Genomic DNA, 15,540 nt, shown 5'->3' with positions numbered 1-15,540 from the left:
ACGCCAGAAAATGGAAAGATCTCCCATGCTCTTGGATAGGTAGGAACAACATAGTAAAAATGTCAATCTTACCAAAAGCAATCTACAGATTCAATGCATTCCCCGTTAAAATACCAGCGCAATTCTTCACAGACCTTGAAAGAACAACTCTCAACTTTATATGGAAAACAAAAGACCCAGGATAGCCAAAACAACCCTGTTCAACAAAGCAACATTTAGAGGCATCATCATCCCTGACTTCAAGCACTATTATAGAGCTATAGTCCTGAAAACAGCTTTGTGTTGGCACAAAAATAGACAGGTAAATGAATGGAAGTGAATTGAAGACCCTGATATTAACCCATACACGTATGAACACCTGATCTTTGACAAAGAAGCCAAAATTATACGATGGAAAAAAGAAAGCATCTTAAACAAATGGTGCTGGCATAACTGGATGCTGGCATGTAGAAGAATGCAGACAGATCCATGTCCATCACCATGCACAAAACTTAAGTCCAAATGGATCAAAGACCTCAACATCAATCCAGCCACACTGAACCTCTTATAAGAAAAAGTGGGAAGTACCCTTGAACGAATTGGTACAGGAGACAGCTTCCTGAACGTAACACCAGTAGCACAGATCAACAATTAATAAATGGGACCTCCTGAAACTGAGAGGCTTCTGTAAGGCAAAGGACACATTCAGCAAGACAAAAAGGCACCCCACAGAATGAGAAAGGGTTTGCACTAACCCCACATCTGACAGAGGGCTGATGTCCAAAATTTACACAGAACTCAAGAAGCAAGTCTCCAAAATACCAAAGGATCCAATTAAAAAGTGGGGTACAGAACCAAATAGAGAATTCTCACTAAGAGAGTATAAAATGGCTGAGAGACACTTAAGAAAGTGCTCAACATCCTTAGCCATTAGGGAAATGCAAGTCAAAACAACTCTGAGATACCATCTTACTCCTGTCAGAATGCCTAAAATCAAAAACACCAGTGGCAGTTTATGTTGGAAAGGTTGTGGAGAAAGGGGAACCCTCCTCCATTGCTAGTGGAAGTGCCAACTCGTACAGCCACTTTGGAAATCATTATGGAGATTCCTAAGGAAAACTGGACTCAGTCTACCACAAGACCCAGCAATTCCACTCTAAGGCATATACCCAAAAGATGCACATTCATACAACAAGGATAGCTGTACCACTATATTTATAACAGCATTATTTGTAATAGCCTGAACCTGGAAGCAACCTAGATGTCCCTCAGAGAAAATGTGGTACATTTACACAGTGGAGTACTATTCAGCAGAAAAAAATAATGGAATCCTGAAATTTGCATGCAAATGGATGGAACTAGAAGAAACCATCCTGAGTGAGGTAACCCAGTCACAAAAAGACAAACATGGTATGTACTCTCTCATATATGGATTTTAGATATAGATCAGGGGATTGCCAGCCTACAATCCCATGGCCAGAGAGTCTGGGAAACAGAACCTTCAACCAATGACTGATGGAAGCAGAGGCAGACACCCACAGCTAAACACTGGAACTCAGTGACAGAGAGGGAGGACTGATGAGCAAAGTGGTCAAGACTGGGCTGGTTTAACCCACAGAGGCAGCTGACCTGAATAAAGGGGAGCTCTTGGACCCCAGAATGATGACTGGGAGGCCAGCATGGGACTGATCCAGACCCCCTAAATGTGGGAGTCAGTGAGGAGGCCTAGACAATCTATGGGGCCTTGTAGTAGTAGATCATTATTTATCCCTGGCACACAAATGGACTTTGGGTGCCCATTCCACAATGAGGGATGCTCTATATGTCTGTACTATTGGGGGAGGACCTAGGCCCTGCCCTGAATGAAATGACAAGACTCTGGAGATCTCCCATGGAGGGCCTCACCCTCCCTGGGGAACGGAGAGGGTATTGGGTGGAGGATTAGGGGGGACTAGGGGGTCAGGGGAGGAGAGGAGGGAGAGGGAGCAGGGATTGACATGTGAAGCAAGCTTGTTCCCAATTTAAATTTTTAAAAAAATCTTTAAAAAAAATGACAGTGATTAGCAAATCCCTCCTTCTGTACACCTGACAAATTTGTCTTCAATGGTTAGAGATGAGATCTTCCGGACTGAAATATTTGTCATAACTGCTTATGTATCCTGTCATTTGTTAATAGTATTTTCCTACATTTTCAGTTCCCTCTAGCTTTATAACTTCTTTGTTTCTTTTAAAGAGGTGTTATGTCAATAAACGTACAACTCATCAAAAAGATGAATATTTTGTATCTTGTTTGTTTGTTTTGATGCTGAGTCTTTGAGACAGGGTCTTTCTTGCTGCACAGCCCAGGCTAGCCTTTAACTCACAATCCTTTAGCTTCCCAAGCCATGAGATTACAGCTGTTACCCTACCCAGAAAGGAACGTTATTTTTAAAGCAACCCTTAATTTAATTATTGTACGGTAGACAAATATAACAAATCATAGAATTTGTTTTATTATATATATAATATATACATTGAAAATTATATTTGTTTCCAATACTACTTTTTAATTTCAAAAATTCAAAGTTAGCATAACAGATCATTTTATCATTCTGTTTGTATTTTAGTCATACTTTCCTTCCAGACTTTCCCATTTTCTAAGTGATGGCTGCATGTTTATATCTTACTACATTCCTTTAAAAATATTTAAGTTATGTTTTTTTTTGTTTTGTTTTTTGTTTTTTCAAGACAGGGTTTCTCTATGTAACTTTGAAACCTGTCCTGGAACTCATTCTGTAGGCCAGACTGGACTGGAATCACAGAGGTGTGCCTGCGTCTGCCTCACAAGTGCTGGGATTAAAGGCACCAATAGATAAATTATTACTCTTATAACATGTGAATGTTTTGCTAACATATTTATCAATTTGCATTATGTGAATGTCTGTGTTCCATGGAGGCCAAAAGAAGGTGTTGAATTTCCTGGAACTGGAGTTACAGACAGTTGCCAGTTGCCATGTGGAAGCTGCGAACTGAACCTGTATCCTCTGGAAGAGGTGCCATTGTTTCTACTTGCTGAGCCATGTCTCTAACCCTGAAGACTATACTTTTTATTCTAAAATGAATAGCCTACCTTAATGAGCATCATGTTTAAGTGTTCCGCAGCAGATTAGCAGATAAAAGACAATATGGTTTCTATAGGCACTGGAACAGTATTTGGTCTCAAAAAATTGTGTCATTTATGACAACATGAATAATGTTGATACCTATCATGCTAAGTGAAAACGAGCATGACACAAAAGATATATATCACATGTTCTAGTTTACATGTAGAATCTAAAGTAATTAAACCATAGAACTAGACACTGGATGGTGGTTCCCAGGTGCTAGATGTATAGGGCAAATGTGAAGAAGTTAGTGTCAAGTACAAGGAAGCAGAAAGAATAAGTGATTTAAATAAAAATATAGTCACTATAATAATCTTGTTTTGCACTGTCCTCAAGTTTCCTTAATTCTTATGAACTCCATGCAAGGTATTTAAATGAGACACACAACATAGTGTTGAGTTTATTAATGTAGCGAGCGGACTCAAATTGTGACTGTAGACAGTGGCCAAAGAGATTACTGTACAGGCAGAATTTGTGTCCTGTGTGAAGTCTCATGAGCAAGTAGCTTTGACTGAGGCATATAGACCTTTTTAGTGATGGACAGGAACATTTGGATTGACTCAACAAAAAGGGGTAATGGTGTATCTTCTTTTCTGAGAAGGTTATCTTCCAAGGTTTGGGGTGTTTGAGAACAGGTTAAGATAAGGGGATTACATTTAAGAGTTTGCCATGCATGTCAGAAGTGACTTTGGACTTTGAAATAAGTTTGAGGCTGCTATAGACTATGGGAACTCGAAGTTGGACTGAATGTATTTTTTGCATTATGATATGTGGTTATAAGCCTTTGGGAGCCAGAGAGTGGAATGTGGTAGTCTGAAAGAAAATGGCCCCTAAAGGGAGTGGCACTAGTAGGAGGTGTGGCCTTGCTGAGGGAAGTGTGTCACTTTGGCGGCAGAGTTTGAGGTCTCTTTTGTTCAAGCTTCCCTCAGTGTGGTTGTCAGTTGTCTTCCTGTTGCCTACAGGTAGGACTCTCCACTGTTTCTCCAGCACCATGTCTGCCAGCATGCCATGCTCCGCACCATGCTGATAATGAATTAAACCTCTGGAACTGTAAGCAAGTCACCACTATTCCTTGTAAGAGTTGCCATAGTCATGGTGTCTCTTTATAGCAATAAGAAACCTAACTAAGACTCTGTTAATTCCTTCGGGGGCAGTCTAGGATGCCATGTCCTCTCCTGGGGCAAGAGATACTACTCAGATCCTTTCCTTAGGATGAGTGATTCGTGTTCTATTGTTCCAATTCTTGGTTTTAAAGGCCATTGCTTATGAAGCATTCAAATATTCCCCCATACTGGTAATATCTAACCAGCCACCTAAAAATAAGTATTTCATTTTCTCCCTACAAACTGACTCTTCCCCTGATTTTTCTTCCTCATATGATTATATAATTCCAAGTCATCCAAGCTAAAAAATCTAGCTATGAACACAAGAGGGTTTTTTTCTGTCTTAAAAAAGATCTTTCTGATCACTAAAGGAAGTATGAGTTTAAAAGTGATCATCTACAAATGTAGAGAATAAGGAAAGTGCTGCACCAGTCCAGATGGACTCGGGGTTTCTAGAGTACTAGTTGGATGTGATAGGCAAGTCTGAGAGATGTGACCATACTGTTGATTATAGAATGTTGACACAGATGGGACAGTTACATTTCTGAGTTGAATACCTAGATTGATGTTGGCAGTAGTAACGATCAAATGTACCTCAAGGTAAGGAAATAGTTTGAGAAAGATCATAGTAAGATTAAGTTTTGTTAAGGTTGAGATGCCCGTGGGTTATCTAAGAGAGTTAATCCCCATAGAGTTGAATAGCTAGAACAGGTGTTCCACTATAACGGAGAATAGGGAGGTGGATGAAATTGTACAATCATTGAAGCCAAAGGGATACAAATAAAGGAAGCTGCTAAAAGAAACTGAATATTGTGTCAGTTCTTGCCATGCAGAAAGGCTTTCAGGGAAGCAACCACAAACAAACACACATGGACGCTTATCCCAGCAAACAAATGGAATTTATTATTGTGTCACCACACTGGAAGCAAAGGAAAGACAATCTAAACCCTTGCTACCAGAAACTAACAAGAGCTTTGTAGTTACATGGGGATTAAAAAAATATGTCATGGACAGAGAAAGAAGTATGTATGGTCAAGCAGTCATTGTCAAATTGTGCCCTGTTGATGGTTAACTAAGGGTGTCACCCTGAAGCCTACTCCAGGGTTTGGAAATTATTACTGCCTTCAGTTATTTTTGACTAATCACACATTTATTTATGAGAAGTGTTATCCTTATAATCAAAGGTGACTGCAGAGAAAATGACTCAGATAAAAAGACAATTCAAAAAGGCAAGGTGGATTTAGTTTTTTGGGGTTATGGCAATTACTGGTGACTTCTAAGCATGCTCTGATATTAAACAGAATATTGTAAAAGCTGGATGGTGGCTGGAGATCTATATCTAAGTGAGTGGAGTGCCAGACACCAGCGTGCACACAGTCTGCGTTTCAATCCCCAGCATGATGTATTTAAGGCGGAATGTAAAACTTTTGATCCCAGGACTTGAAGGGTAGAGGCAGAAGGATTGTAAGATGAAGTTTATTCTTAGCTACATAGCAAAATTGAAGCTTTCCTGGCCTACAGAAACTGTCACAAAACAACAAAAGAAAAAAGTTACAGGATGGCAATCTGTTAATTATGCTATATTTGCAAATATCAGTTACCTCAGTTACTCTTGCCTTGGTGGTGCTTTCAGGTTTGAAGAGAGATAATTATCAGAGTAATACAAAATCCCCCTCAATTGTTACTGTGTTTACAATAGGAATTGATCAGGAATCTGTCTCACGATTTAAAGTAGCAATAAGACAGAACAAAATTAAGAAACAAGCCAAGTTTCTGTCCATTTAGTGACCCAATGGGAACCTCCAGGCCCAGGTGAAGAGTCAATACTTTAAGTAACTTCTAAGGCCATCTTACAGTGTCCAAGATAGACTTCAGGGAGAATGGTCTTCTTAAAGGCAGTCATTGCCCCTGGGAGAACAGCCTGCACCTACAAGTTCAGGGAAGGACTGCCAGGAGACATTTGGGTGGTCCCTAAAGTTTAGATGAAATTTGGGCCTTGAAATGTTCCCAGTAATATAGTTTAAAACTTTTAAGTGTATTTAGTAAACTAAACTTCAAAGAGTTAATACTCCTTTATATAGTTTTATATAATAACTCTTATTCTAATATTCCTTTGCTAGTCTTTTGTCATATGTGTGTGTTTGTATGTGTTCATGTGTATTCATAGGTGCTGGAGATCGAGGGTTGAACTATGTTGTTTCCTTAATCTCTCTACACTATTTTTTGAGACAGAGTCTTTCACTAACCTAGAATTTGTCCATTTTTTCAAATAGATTTTTAAGTTACTTCATATGAATTTGTTTTAACTACCAGTGAATTGATTATCCTTCTAGTGAACTGAAGGATTACAAAGTAAACTACCAAGGCTGTGTAACAAAATATTAAAGCAGTAGTCTCATGATTAAAAGCAAGCCATATGGATTATTCTGTCCTCACTTTTGCAGCATGGAGATTACATGTGTAAACCATCTCCTCCAGCCCTGGCCCCTGCAGTTTTCTATGCCGATGCCCTGACCATTGAACTCAAATTCTCATACTTAACCAACTGAGCCATCTCCCTAGCTTTTATGTGGTAACTTTTACTGTGATTTTTTTGTTTTGAAATTTTATATTGTATGTGTATGGTATTCCAAGAGCATTATTTGTCAAGAATTTATTTCTATAGTAGTCAAATTTTTCTAGTAAGTTGACATTTAAATGGAATCAGTTCCAAAGTTATTACTGTTGTTGTTGTTGTTGGTAATGGTTTTATTTTTGCACTGCTGGACATTGGACCCAAGGCCTTGTGTAACCTAGGCAAACACTCCACCAGCAAGATGTATTCTAACACTCCAAAATGATTTTTAAAAATCACTTCAGAATTCATCGTTAGAGTCTGTGAGCCAATAGAATCCTTGAGTAAAATTTTAACTACTTTCAAGTTTAGTTATTATGGTTACATTTCAAAACCCTGTATTAAGAGTATGTTACATACATTGAGAGTTCATTCAGTAATTCATGGTCCTAATATAGGAGTTTTCCCCTATGTTCAATCTCCACATATAAACCGTATATTTGGTTTTGGCTCCTAAGCTTTGGTGTGTGATTTATCTTTTGCAGCAGGTAAAGGCTGTGTGCAGTGCTTCTACCATGCTTCCGGTCACTGTCTGATAATGCTGTGAGTCAGTCTGCACGAAACAAGAAGCACCTATCAGACTCCTGGCAGGGTTAGTTCACATTAACATGCATGCTCAACTGTAGAGATTGTCAAGTGTGGAAATAATATTTGTCCAGCTGGACAGCTTTCTTTTGTAGTTGCTAAATGAAAGTTGAGATTCTGTCTGCTCCTTGAAAGCTTCTGTGTCATGAACATAATTTGGGTGGTTTGTGGTTTGACAGGGATTATTAAAATCAGACCAAGTGAAGGGAAGCAAAACTGAGAAAGGAAATTGACACTGACACTCTCTGTTACCGGTAGCTTGCATCATGATGACTGTATTGATATGATAGATTCACTGTTGGGTCTGTTTCACAGCCAATAAAGTAAAAAACAAGTTTAGTGAAGAATTTTAGACTTAACATGAAGACATCCAACACCAATTTTCACTGATTGCTTTCTAAATATATTTTCAAGTTGTTTCATATTAATTTGTTTTAACCATCAGCGAATTATCTTCTAATGAGCTATAGAATTAAAAGTATCCTGCCAAGGCTGTGTAACAATGTATTAAATATCAAAGAGGTGGAGCACATAATTAAAATCACAGCATTTTAAAGTCAGATAAGTCCTTGGAGTTATTTTTTTCTGGTTTTATTTATTTATGGATGGAAATGGGGAAGAGTTTGGAGCTATTACCTTGAAATTTTATTCATTAGCTTAGGTGTTAAGTTCTGATTTTCACTATAAGTATATTTAAAAAATAATGTTTAAAATTTTTTAAAGCAATTCAAACTGATTTAATTCACAGTTGTAAACCTTTTTCTGTTTAAACATAAGACACAATTTCTGTTACTATAGTTATATGTTTCCTTTAAATTATGTACATGATAGGATAAATACCTATTATAGATGTAATTTTCTACTAAAAACATCCTTAGTAGAGGTAATCTAAGCCACAAGACTCTTAAGGTATCAAAGAGAGTTATTGTAGAAAAATATAAATAAATATGAAGAAATACCTATCAAATAAAGAAACTGGTTATGCTGTACACTATATGAAATCTTCAGAGTAGTGAGGCTACCAGATAAAATTGTAAAATAATCAAGTTCTCTTATTCAGAGTCAACACAAATTGGGTGTCCTGCAGTTCGGTTCCTTTTTATCCCAACATTGACTGCCTAGAGTTCAGCATGTCCCTTTAAGACTTCCCTTAGTTCATGTTATTTCTGGGAGACCGGGTCTCATAGCAGGTTTCCTGCCCCTCCTCACCAATGTTCCCTGAGCCTTTAGGTGCAGGATTAGTGTTACAGTCATATCAACTGGGGTTGAGTACAGCACTGCAGTTGTTCTTTGTGTTTTAACCAGCAGTGGTTTTCTATAATGGTCCACATCTGTTGAAAGGGGGTTTTTCAAGCCTGATACTTGAGTTCTGTTTAAAAAGCCATGGCTCTTGAGGGGAGCATTGTCAGTCCAAGTGGCTTAACTTGACTTAACCTATATCTGTATTCACATATCCATGCTACCTTACTTAATGGTATGGTACCTGAACAAGCACAACAATAAACATGTCGACACGAATGGGGAAATCTCACAAGGACCCACACTTAAACAAAGACCTACAGGCAATGACGGAATACACAGAGCAGGCAAAATAGTTTTCCCCAGGCATGAGTCCCCTGATTGGATTAGCCAGTACATACTAATTGAAAAGCCCTGAAATTATATGCATATAAGTAACACTAAATGGTTGAGCATGTTGTACTTAAATGTGAGTGAGTGTGTGTGAGTTTGTGCTTCTGTGTGTGTGTGTCTGCATGTATGTGTATGTAACAATAACAAAAATATGGTCAGCAATTTGAGAGGGCTCTCAGGGAAGAGGTTGGATGAAGGCAAGTAGAGCAGAGAAGTGATACTTAAAAAAATACTCCCTTTATTTCAGATGTTATCTGTGGTAATTCTAGATAATTCAGCACAGTCAAATTGAAATGCAAATGTTCCTATAATGCTCCCCCAGACAAAATAACAAATGTTCCTATAATGTACCCCCAGACTAAATAACAAATGTTCCTATAATGCTCCCCCAGACTAAATAACAGATGTCCCATGAATCACCTAAGAGACACATTTTCAGGTGTGTCTGTGATGCCATTTCTAGGGAGATTTAGTTAAGATTTAGTTTAGTTACCCAGCTTGAATGTACCATCTATAACTGGGGCTCCTGACTGTATGAAAAAAAGGAGATAGGGAGCTGAGTGCCAGCATTTGTCTCTCTCTGCTTTCCAGGTCTGAATGTAATGTCATCAACTACCCCCCCCATCACTTTCACACCTGGACAGACTGTATTCCCTCAATCCAAATTCAAGATTTTCTTCCCCTAGGTTTCCTTCATCTGGCAATTTGTTGTATCAATGAGATAAGTTACTAATATAGCTTGTAATGATCAAAAAGGACACAACACGGGAATGGTCAAAAGAAAAGGGTAACAATGATAAAATAAGGATGAGGATTGTGTCACATACATGGATATCTTATTTAACTTGACAGCTCCCTGAACATCTATGCCATTATATAGGCATGATTGATTAAATCCTCAGCATGGATGACTGAACTCAATTGAAAATGCATTCATCTTACTTGAAGGTTGAGGAGAACAGGAGAAGAAGTGGGCTGAAGCACCAGTGCACTTGCTCTTCTGGTGGGGAGCTCCCATTCTGAAACTGCCAGGGGTCTATTAAGAGTCACCTCATTGGAAGAAATTCAAGCATGAATAACAAAAGACACTCAGAAGATTCCAGCAGTATATGTGCTCTCTTCCAGAAAGGAAAATAAGAACAAAACCCAAATAATTATTATATCCAGAGGTATGATGAATCAGCAATGCCAGCTGTGAAGTTCTTCCTTTGTTTTCTTCATGAAATAGCAGCTAGACTTTGGATCATTGAAGGACACAGGGGGACAAATAAACCTTGAGAATACTCAGTGACCGTTGTAGACAGAACTGAGTAGTTTTTCTTATTCAGACCTCATACAGCTTTGTGGCATATGCATTTTGCTTTGTTTTGCTTTGCATTTTATCTTTTTAAACAACACATTGGTGATAGAAAAACCATTCTTAATTAAGATCATTTAAAAAAAGCAGGCTGCATAGATTTTTGCTGCCTAATTTAAGATATAAGGTCAAAGGGCAGACATTATATAGGTGATGTGCCTGTAATGTAGGAAGAGAAGTCACTTTAAGGAAATTACTTTGGGTTGGTTCAGATCTATACAACTATGTAGTACAATGATGTGGTGCAAATGATTGAAAATGCCTGTTGAAGGACTAGAGACAGAGGTCCAGTCCGTGGACTGTCAGCATGATGATGCCGATTGAAAGGAATCGCCTAACGAAGGCTTGCAGAACAAAAAGAGGCCTGCAAGGAGAAAGGTGGGAGGAAGTAAGATTTTCAGAAACTCTGCAATGAGGGTCATAAATATTTAAAGTCTATGCAGAAAATGTTGTAAATATAAATAAAACATAAATAAAAACAGAGCAGATAAACACAATAAATCTATTAAAGGGAAATTACCAAAACCAGCAGTAGTTTTGTCTGCCAATGCTCAATAAACATGTTTAGAGTAAGAAATAGGTAAATGGAGAGAATACTGCTTTCTTTCATTTTGCATTTATGGATACTACTAACAAAAGGTAAATTAATAATAAAGAAAATTTTGTGTTGTGTAGTACAAGTTGAATATGAAATGAGAGATTTCTGAAACCAAGAGCAGAAGGAATGGGGCGGTTTGTATTTTTATGGACAGATACAGACAGTTTGGTATGATAGCAGGATTAGGAAATGTTTACTGTTCATCTCCAATAGACTAGGTGCACTGAGCGAAGCCTGGGTGCTAGAAACTTTTGTGTCTGTGACTTCAGAGGTCAGTGTCTTCCCTTCCTCCTGGTGCAGGGTAGGCATCCCTGGGATGGAAGGTTCATGACTTACTTAGAGAAATAGACTGTGGCCCATTTTATGGGAGGGGAGTAGGAAGGGAATCTGGGAGTGTTTGAGTTTAATTTCTTTCTCAAGGGGTGAGGATGTGTTTGGGGAAAGTGCACCCTAACGTTCATCACAAAGCTACAGAGTAATCAGTATGTTTTTGGTAGACAAGAGAGGTGGCAGCAATGAAGAAACTTATTAGTTAGTATGAACTACTGTTGCTAATTGAAAGTAAAGTCCCTGTCTGCTAGTGGATCACTGAGGTAACCCACTTCATATTGGCTCTTCATGCCAAATCCAAAAGAAGTTAACTGGTAAGGGTGTTCCTTGAAGGAGCCTGTGCAACAATGCTACAAGCAAGAAGAGAGTTAGGGTAGCATGCTTACTAATCTGTCAAGACAAGAGCCTACTTCACTGAGAAATACTATCACTACCATGTAGACTAAGTATGGCGGGAACTGAAAAATATGCTGTCTTTTATTGTAGGAGTAGAGGCAAAAACCAGATTGCTCAGGGTTTAGATATGGTCAAAGCACATGGGTGGGAAATACATAGCTGTTAAAACAGAACAAAAATAAACAAACCAAACCAAAATGAAGCAAACAAACAACTGAATATGAATTGAGGGGTCCCAAAGAAGATTTTGTTTGGTTGTTTCTAAAGAGCAGGGACCTTAAAATGTTTATAATCAATTCAAAGGAATATTCAATGAAACAATACTAGTGATGATTCACGAATCAAAGCCCTGGAAATCATAAAAGAGTACTCAAATAAGTAGAACTTTTCATCAAATAAATGCTAAACTAATTAATACTAGTACTGGTACTTTAATGTCACCATTCTGAATGGCCAGCTAATTAATGTTATTAATAATGTAAGAGACATTATCCTGAATGGTCAGCTCATTAATGTTATTAATAATTTAAGGGAAATTCTTAAACCCTTGGGCCATACTTAAGATCCTAAATCCTTTAGAAGCACCCATTTTCATGCAAAGTATTGCTGTCTAAATCCTTACTATTTAATTATTGCAACATAATTCCTTTAAAATGTAATTAATGTCTCAAAAGCTGTTTTGGATTATTCCCTGTTGTGGCATGGTGCAACTGCTTTTTAAAAGTGTCCCCTGACTTAGGTTTTATATTAATTGACATGTTATTTCTAAATTAATTTTACTGTACTTAAAATTAATTATCCCTATAACTCATAACACTGTTTGTCCTAATGACAAAATATATGATAACTTTATGACTTTGAAATTATGAGATGTCTGAGTGATCAAGAATGATAAAACGTATTTTTATGTTATCTTGGTTAACTCTTCTTTTAAAACCAGAAATAGCTGGAGTTGCATACTAAAGATTATAAAGCTATTAAAAATGAAATTACTTCATAGGAAAGCAGTACATTGAAAACTACAGCAGTGCCAGTTTTGGTGACTGAGTCGTATATCCTGTGAGAGATAATTGTGGTTGCTTGCCAAGCAGTTGTGTGCTTTCTGACTGACCCGGTTTGTAGTCAGGGTTTTCTTTGAGCTGCCAGCTTCCGAGTAACCACATAGAGTCTTATTATTAATTATGAAAGGTCAGCCTTAGCTTAGGCTTGTTCTACTAGCTCTTAGAACTTAAATTAACCTGATTTTATTACTCTATATTTTACAGTGTGGTCCAGCACCCTGCTATAGTGGTATCTATCCTTCCCAGTGTATTTGTGTTAGTGGCCACACCCACTTTGGGCATGGCTTCAGGTGTGGACAGACCCAGAAAGAGGAAAGCTTGAGGTGGGGCCAGCTGCCTTGTGCTCTATCTCTCTTGGGTCATAGATTGCATCCCAAGGGCAGAGAAACACTGCGGTTGTTGTATTTTTAATCTGTGTAGTTGTTTCCCAATCAATCACCCATTTACCATTTATCTTTGGTCTAGTGATTTCATTATTTCCCCCAATTTCACCCCCATGTCTCTGAGGTGGCTCCCCTCACCTCCTACTTCCTCTCTATGCCCACAAGTCCTACCCAACCCTTCTACCTAACTATTGACTATTCAGCTCTTTATCAAACCAGTCACAGCAATATATCTTCATACAGAGTGCAAGTATCCCACAACACCTGTCAATTTCTGCTTCATATGCACACATATATAAATTGTTAGTAGATGAGGTACAGTGAAGGCTTTGCTTGTTTGGTCTTCTCTTTGTGGGGGTGGGAGGAGCGTTTGAGGCAGGATCTCTAGTCTTTATGGTCCTGGCTGTCCTGGAGCTCACTATGTAGACCATCCTGATCTTGAACTCACAGAGATCCAACTGCCTCTCCCTCCTGCTATATCTTGTATGGCTGCAGTATGTTAATATGAATATTTACCAGATTCAGATTGACATTTTAGACCATATATAATGATCAGTACTTCTGTAATTGTTATCAGAGCACATAACAATTTTAACAAGAAAATCTAATGTGTGGATAAGAATTGAAAAGTTGTATTTATTCACTTAGTAATATCTGTGAATACACATACACTTGTATACATGTGTGTAACAACAATTAATGAAAATATGAGGTCATGAATTTGAAATAAAATAAAGAGGGTATAAGGAAGAGTTTGAAGGGAGGAAGGGAGGGGAAATGGTATAATTATATCATAATCTCAAAAAATAATTTTTTCTCCAGACAGGGTTTCTCTGTGTAGCTTTGGAGCCTGTCGTGGAATTCACTCTGTAGACCACGCTGGTCTCAAACTTACAGAGATCCATCTGCCTCTTGAAGATGGAAGTTTCTGTCCTTCCTGCTCCCACAGCTGCTTTGCCCCAAATAAACACACAAAGACTTATATTAATTGATATACTTTTTGGCCAATGGCTTGGGCTTCTTACTGACTAGCTCTTTCTTAATTATTAACCCATAACTACTAATCTATGTATATCCACATGGCCTTATCTTACCAGAAAACACCTGTTGCATCCTATCTTCTCATTCTCTACATGGCATCTCCTTGAGGCCTCCCTCTGCCTTCTCCTGGTCAGGTAGTCCCTCCAGGAGGCTTTCTGCCTGGCTATTAGCCAACTAGTGTTTTATTCATCAACCAGTATGAGAAACATATATACAGAAGGACATTCCCCATCAGCCTCTGCTTCCCAAGTGCTGGGATTAAAGGTGTGCACTAACACCACCCAGCAAAGTAATTTTAAATAGAGAAATAAATTGAATGGAATAATGAGCTGTTTTGGTTTTCTTTTTTACATAGTCCTTTATTGACTCTTTGGAAATTTCATATCATGTACCCTGACCCTGCTCATTTCCAAGTCCCTTTATATCTGCACCACACCCCTGCAGCATGCCTCCACCCCAATTTAATTCAAAATCAAACAACCAACCAAACAAAAAACCCACCTGTAGCATGAATTCTAATTGGTCTTAATAATAAAAACCCGGAGTCAGATATTGGGGGGGGGGCTAAAAGATCAAAGAAGTAAAGCAGCCAGCCTTACTGGAGAACTAGAGAATTCTTACCTCTACCAGTGCTCTGACCAAAGGGTGATCCTGTCCTCAGACTGCCTGCCCAGACTGACTGCATCCTCAGATTGACTCCTCAGCCTGAACTACATTGAGCTCCTGTCTTCTCCCACCTTATATTCCTCACTCTGCCCAGCCATATCCCTTCCTGTCTCCACCTCCTTAATGCTGGAATTAAAGGCATGTCACTCCAAGTGCTGGGATCGCCTTTCTGTGAGCTCTGTTTCAATTTTGTGTAGCTCAGGTTGGCCTTGAACTAACAGAGATCCGTCTTCCTCTGTCTCCCGAGTGCTGCCTGACCTCTATGGCTAACTAGTGTGGTGCTCTGATAAAAGGTGTGTGCCATCACTGCCTGGCCTCTATAGCTAACTAGTGTGGCTAGCTTTGCACTCTGATCTTCAGGCAAGCTTTATTTGTTAGATCATAAACAAAATCACACCACACCCACCTCACTCCTCCATCACTCCAGTATGTCTTCATTCATTCTAGTGGCATCAGGAACTGCAGTATGTCACACAAAATAACTTTTGTCCAGTCCCCACTACCTCCAAAGTGTTCATTGTAATGAGTCATTGGTCTGGTTCAAGGCCTCTGGCACAGCATCATCACTGGGCCCTCATTGAATCCCCTCTTGGATATCCCTCCCCAGTCATGGAGATCCCATGACTATTGTTTGGCAGAACTAGTCCCTTCA

The 15,540-nt window shown here is 38.7% G+C and overlaps 1 protein-coding gene across 3 annotated transcripts in view; it reads left to right on the top strand.

Annotated features, from left to right (window-relative positions):
• Kiaa0825 (KIAA0825 ortholog) overlaps window positions 1-15,540 on the top strand; it is a 446,177-nt gene that overhangs the window by 23,809 nt on the left and 406,828 nt on the right. The window lies entirely within an intron of this gene.

The sequence above is a fragment of the Mesocricetus auratus genome, unplaced genomic scaffold (genome assembly GCF_017639785.1).
Source record: "Mesocricetus auratus isolate SY011 unplaced genomic scaffold, BCM_Maur_2.0 Super-Scaffold_100020, whole genome shotgun sequence".
NCBI classification, from domain to species: Eukaryota; Metazoa; Chordata; class Mammalia; order Rodentia; family Cricetidae; genus Mesocricetus; species Mesocricetus auratus.
Note: the sequence above shows the minus strand (reverse complement) of the source record. Positions and strands in the feature narration are given on the sequence as shown.